Raw genomic sequence first — 6,890 nt, 5'->3', positions numbered from 1 at the left:
CCGTTCCATAAACCCAATATGTAATAGACAAGACCTACTCCTTGCTCAGTGAACTGGACTCAACACCCCCTATTCACCGCCCAAGAATATATTTGACTAGTAAGAATCTTAAAACCTATGTATTGCTATCTCTCTGTAAGTGAGTCAAGTGGGTGTAAAGCGGCATAAACACAGCAGTGCAAAGCAGCTAAACCCCATTATAAAAATCAATTACTTTTAAAGACCCGTGAAACGAAGACAGTGAAAGAGAGAGAAATTCTTACAAAATTCGTTCAGGGGCTGCGATGCCACCTGGATTGACCATATCTAGACCCACAGCTGACTGAGACATAAGGGTGGACACTCTTGGGGCTGAGAGGTTTGGTGAGGTTGGGTGAGCTAACGCAGACCCTTTAAAGTATTACGGCGTGGTACCCATCCCATGGGTCCCAAATCTCCAGGTTCAAGGGCATCTTCCTACATCGAAAACATGCATGAGAAACCCAGAAGATGGTACACCGTGTGATCGGGAAAGGTTTCTAAAACGCACCTCATTTCTCATCTCCTTGTGCTCCGGTTCGCCATTCCAGCCGCTTTACTAGCAATCTCCCTCCTTGGAGAAGCAGCACCTTTAACCTCCTGTTCCGTACAGGTTGCAATTTGTCCTGAGGATGAACGGGAAGAGGGGGAACCAATGAGAGACTAGCTCTAGGTGTTGGGACAGGCACAGGTCACTCTATTTTCCCATCAGGAAGAAGAATTAACCACAGGCTCAGCCTGCCGCCCGGAGCCAGAATAGGGCCTGAAGCAATCCTGCGCTTTTGCGGCCAGCTCCCAAGAAAGCGAGTTGAGAAATGGAGCTCAGGGGCACTGCAATTCACAGACCTGCACAGTTAGAAATGATAACTCTCGTCCACAAATATTTTGAGGGAAGGCAACAAAAAGGATTTGAAAGCAAGGCAGAATTGCAGGAAACAGATTTCAGGAGGTAGATTCGAATCGCCTTTAAAGCACAGGAAAAGCGGCAAAACCTCGACAATGATGCCCTTGGCCAAAAAGGGCGTATGCGTTTTTTCCTGAATATATTCAGGAAAAAACGCATACGCCCTTTTTGGCCAACCAAGCAACCTGCAAAGGCAAATCAGCGCTACAAAGAAGTCTCGCTTCCCATCGGTCAAAAGGGCCATGCTGAATAAAGTGTCAAAACCAGAAATGCAGGACAGGCCATGGAGAAATGGGAGCCTTGCTACGCTGATGGGCGGGCTGTAAATTGCCAACAGCCACTCTGGAGAAGTGTACGGTGTGTCCTGAACCATCTAAAAAACTCAGCTTAGAGAGCATAGGGCACTTCCACTCATGGGCGTATAAATTGGGAAAACTAAAAATCAGCAAGACACAGGCACCCCAAAGTTTAGGGCTGCTCTGTTGACAAGAACCTCCCCTTCGTTACACCTGAAACATCCCAGGAAAGAGAAGAATGGATAAAGAAGTTGTGGTCCTTATGTACAATGGAATATCACTCAGCCATGAAATCAACGTCATAAGGCTAGGAGCAGCATGATGAGTGGATATAGGTACGACGATTCTAAGTGAAATAGGTCACACAGAAAAAGACACTTATCATAAGATATCACTTATAGAGGGAATGTAAAAACCGCTACCCTTGAACTGAATTACAAAACAGAACAGAGTCGCACGTTTAGAAAACACACTATGGCTGCTTAACGGGAAAGGTGAGGTGGGGTGATGCATAAAACAAGGGTTTCAAATTAGCTCAGATACCGTTCCATAAACCCAATATGTAATAGACAAGACCTACTCCTTGCTCAGTGAACTGGACTCAACACCCCCTATTCACCGCCCAAGAATATATTTGACTAGTAAGAATCTTAAAACCTATGTATTGCTATCTCTCTGTAAGTGAGTCAAGTGGGTGTAAAGCGGCATAAACACAGCAGTGCAAAGCAGCTAAACCCCATTATAAAAATCAATTACTTTTAAAGACCCGTGAAACAAAGACAGTGAAAGAGAGAGAAATTCTTACAAAATTCGTTCAGGGGCTGCGATGCCACCTGGATTGACCATATCTAGACCCACAGCTGACTGAGACATAAGGGTGGACACTCTTGGGGCTGAGAGGTTTGGTGAGGTTGGGTGAGCTAACGCAGACCCTGTAAAGTAATACGGCGTGGTACCCATCCCATGGGTCCCAAATCTCCAGGTTCAAGGGCATCTTCCTACATCGAAAACATGCATGAGAAACCCAGAAGATGGTACACCGTGTGATCGGGAAAGGTTTCTAAAACGCACCTCATTTCTCATCTCCTTGTGCTCCGGTTCGCCATTCCAGCCGCTTTACTAGCAATCTCCCTCCTTGGAGAATCAGCACCTTTAACCTCCTGTTCCGTACAGGTTGCAATTTGTCCTGAGGATGAACGGGAAGAGGGGGAACCAATGAGAGACTAGCTCTAGGTGTTGGGACAGGCACAGGTCACTCTATTTTCCCATCAGGAAGAAGAATTAACCACAGGATCAGCCTGCCGCCCAGAGCCAGAATAGGGCCTGAAGCAATCCTGCGCTTTTGCGGCCAGCTCCCAAGAAAGCGAGTTGAGAAATGGAGCTCAGGGGCACTGCAATTCACAGACCTGCACAGTTAGAAATGATAACTCTCGTCCACAAATATATTGAGGGAAGGCAACGAAGAGGATTTGAAAGCAAGGCAGAATTGCAGGAAACAGATTTCAGGAGGTAGATTCGAATCGCCTTTAAAGCACAGGAAAAGCGGCAAAACCTCGACAATGATGCCCTTGGCCAAAAAGGGCGTATGCGTTTTTTCCTGAATATATTCAGGAAAAAACGCATACGCCCTTTTTGGCCAACCAAGCAACCTGCAAAGGCAAATCAGCGCTACAAAGAAGTCTCGCTTCCCATCGGTCAAAAGGGCCATGCTGAATAAAGTGTCAAAACCAGAAATGCAGGACAGGCCATGGAGAAATGGGAGCCTTGCTACGCTGATGGGCGGGCTGTAAATTGCCAACAGCAACTCTGGAGAAGTGTACGGTGTGTCCTGAAACATCTAAAAAACTCAGCTTAGAGAGCATAGGGCACTTCCACTCATGGGCGTATAAATTGGGAAAACTAAAAATCAGCAAGACACAGGCACCCCAAAGTTTAGGGCTGCTCTGTTGACAAGAACGTCCACTTCGTTATACCTGAAATATCCCAGGAAAGAGAAGAATGGATAAAGAAGTTGTGGTCCTTATGTACAATGGAATATCACTCAGCCATGAAATCAACGACATAAGGCTAGGAGCAGCATGATGAGTGGATTTAGGTACGACGATTCTAAGTGAAATAAGTCACACAGAAAAAGACCCTTATCATAAGATATCACTTACAGAGGGAATGTAAAAACCGCTACCCTTGAACTGAATTACAAAACAGAACAGAGTCGCACGTTTAGAAAACACACTATGGCTGCTTAACGGGAAAGGTGACGGGGGGTGATGCATAAAACAAGGGTTTCAAATTAGCTCAGATACCGTTCCATAAACCCAATATGTAATAGACAAGACCTACTCCTTGCTCAGTTTACTGGACTCAACACCCCCTATTCACCGCCCAAGAATATATTTGACTAGTAAGAATCTTAAAACCTATGTATTGCTATCTCTCTGTAAGTGAGTCAAGTGGGTGTAAAGCGGCATAAACACAGCAGTGCAAAGCAGCTAAACCCCATTACAAAAATCAATTACTTTTAAAGACCCGTGAAACAAAGACAGTGAAAGAGAGAGAAATTCTTACAAAATTCGTTCAGGGGCTGCGATGCCACCTGGATTGACCATATCTAGACCCACAGCTGACTGAGACATAAGGGTGGACACTCTTGGGGCTGAGAGGTTTGGTGAGGTTGGGTGAGCTAACGCAGACCCTGTAAAGTAATACGGCGTGGTACCCATCCCATGGGTCCCAAATCTCCAGGGTCAAGGGCATCTTCCTACATCGAAAACATGCATGAGAAACCCAGAAGATGGTACACCGTGTGATCGGGAAAGGTTTCTAAAACGCACCTCATTTCTCATCTCCTTGTGCTCCGGTTCGCCATTCCAGCCGCTTTACTAGCAATCTCCCTCCTTGGAGAATCAGCACCTTTAACCTCCTGTTCCGTACAGGTTGCAATTTGTCCTGAGGATGAACGGGAAGAGGGGGAACCAATGAGAGACTAGCTCTAGGTGTTGGGACAGGCACAGGTCACTCTATTTTCCCAGCAGGAAGAAGAATTAACCACAGGCTCAGCCTGCCGCCCGGAGCCAGAATAGGGCCTGAAGCAATCCTGCGCTTTTGCGGCCAGCTCCCAAGAAAGCGAGTTGAGAAATGGAGCTCAGGGGCACTGCAATTCACAGACCTGCACAGTTAGAAATGATAACTCTCGTCCACAAATATATTGAGGGAAGGCAACGAAGAGGATTTGAAAGCAAGGCAGAATTGCAGGAAACAGATTTCAGGAGGTAGATTCGAATCGCCTTTAAAGCACAGGAAAAGCGGCAAAACCTCGACAATGATGCCCTTGGCCAAAAAGGGCGTATGCGTTTTTTCCTGAATATATTCAGGAAAAAAAGCATACGCCCTTTTTGGCCAACCAAGCAACCTGCAAAGGCAAATCAGCGCTACAAAGAAGTCTCGCTTCCCATCGGTCAAAAGGGCCATGCTGAATAAAGTGTCAAAACCAGAAACGCAGGACAGGCCATGGAGAAATGGGAGCCTTGCTACGCTGATGGGCGGGCTGTAAATTGCCAACAGCCACTCTGGAGAAGTGTACGGTGTGTCCTGAAACATCGAAAAAACTCAGCTTAGAGAGCATAGGGCACTTCCACTCATGGGCGTATAAATTGGGAAAACTAAAAATCAGCAAGACACAGGCACCCCAACGTTTAGGGCTGCTCTGTTGACAAGAACCTCCACTTCGTTACACCTGAATCATCCCAGGAAAGAGAAGAATGGATAAAGAAGTTGTGGTCCTTATGTACAATGGAATATCACTCAGCCATGAAATCAACGTCATAAGGCTAGGAGCAGCATGATGAGTGGATATAGGTACGACGATTCTAAGTGAAATAGGTCACACAGAAAAAGACACTTATCATAAGATATCACTTATAGAGGGAATGTAAAAACCGCTACCCTTGAACTGAATTACAAAACAGAACAGAGTCGCACGTTTAGAAAACACACTATGGCTGCTTAACGGGAAATGTGAGGTGGGGTGATGCATAAAACAAGGGTTTCAAATTAGCTCAGATACCGTTCCATAAACCCAATATGTAATAGACAAGACCTACTCCTTGCTCAGTGAACTGGACTCAACACCCCCTATTCACCGCCCAAGAATATATTTGACTAGTAAGAATCTTAAAACCTATGTATTACTATCTCTCTGTAAGTGAGTCAAGTGGGTGTAAAGCGGCATAAACACAGCAGTGCAAAGCAGCTAAACCCTATTATAAAAATCAATTACTTTTAAAGACCCGTGAAACAAAGACAGTGAAAGAGAGAGAAATTCTTACAAAATTCTTTCAGGGGCTGCGATGCCACCTGGATTGACCATATCTAGACCCACAGCTGACTGAGACATAAGGGTGGACACTCTTGGGGCTGAGAGGTTTGGTGAGGTTGGGTGAGCTAACGCAGACCCTGTAAAGTAATACGGCGTGGTACCCATCCCATGGGTCCCAAATCTCCAGGTTCAAGGGCATCTTCCTACATCGAAAACATGCATGAGAAACCCAGAAGATGGTACACCGTGTGATCGGGAAAGGTTTCTAAAACGCACCTCATTTCTCATCTCCTTGTGCTCCGGTTCGCCATTCCAGCCGCTTTACTAGCAATCTCCCTCCTTGGAGAATCAGCACCTTTAACCTCCTGTTCCGTACAGGTTGCAATTTGTCCTGAGGATGAACGGGAAGAGGGGGAACCAATGAGAGACTAGCTCTAGGTGTTGGGACAGGCACAGGTCACTCTATTTTCCCATCAGGAAGAAGAATTAACCACAGGCTCAGCCTGCCGCCCGGAGCCAGAATAGGGCCTGAAGCAATCCTGCGCTTTTGCGGCCAGCTCCCAAGAAAGCGAGTTGAGAAATGGAGCTCAGGGGCACTGCAATTCACAGACCTGCAGTGTTAGAAATGATAACTCTCGTCCACAAATATATTGAGGGAAGGCAACGAAGAGGATTTGAAAGCAAGGCAGAATTGCAGGAAACAGATTTCAGGAGGTAGATTCGAATCGCCTTTAAAGCACAGGAAAAGCGGCAAAACCTCGACTATGATGCCCTTGGCCAAAAAGGGCGTATGCGTTTTTTCCTGAATATATTCAGGAAAAAACGCATACGCCCTTTTTGGCCAACCAAGCAACCTGCAAAGGCAAATCAGCGCTACAAAGAAGTCTCGCTTCCCATCGGTCAAAAGGGCCATGCTGAATAAAGTGTCAAAACCAGAAATGCAGGACAGGCCATGGAGAAATGGGAGCCTTGCTACGCTGATGGGCGGGCTGTAAATTGCCAACAGCCACTCTGGAGAAGTGTACGGTGTGTCCTGAAACATCTAAAAAACTCAGCTTAGAGAGCATAGGGCACTTCCACTCATGGGCGTATAAATTGGGAAAACTAAAAATCAGCAAGACACAGGCACCCCAAAGTTTAGGGCTGCTCTGTTGACAAGAACCTCCCCTTCGTTACACCTGAAACATCCCAGGAAAGCGAAGAATGGATAAAGAAGTTGTGGTCCTTATGTACAATGGAATATCACTCAGCCATGAAATCAACGTCATAATGCTAGGAGCAGCATGATGAGTGGATATAGGTACGACGATTCTAAGTGAAATAGGTCACACAGAAAAAGACACTTATCATAAGATAT

The sequence above is a fragment of the Balaenoptera borealis genome (assembly GCF_965194805.1).
Source record: "Balaenoptera borealis genome assembly, chromosome: 10".
NCBI lineage: Eukaryota > Metazoa > Chordata > Mammalia > Artiodactyla > Balaenopteridae > Balaenoptera > Balaenoptera borealis.
The sequence above is the reverse complement of the archived record's forward strand: the minus strand, read 5'-3'. Positions refer to the sequence as shown.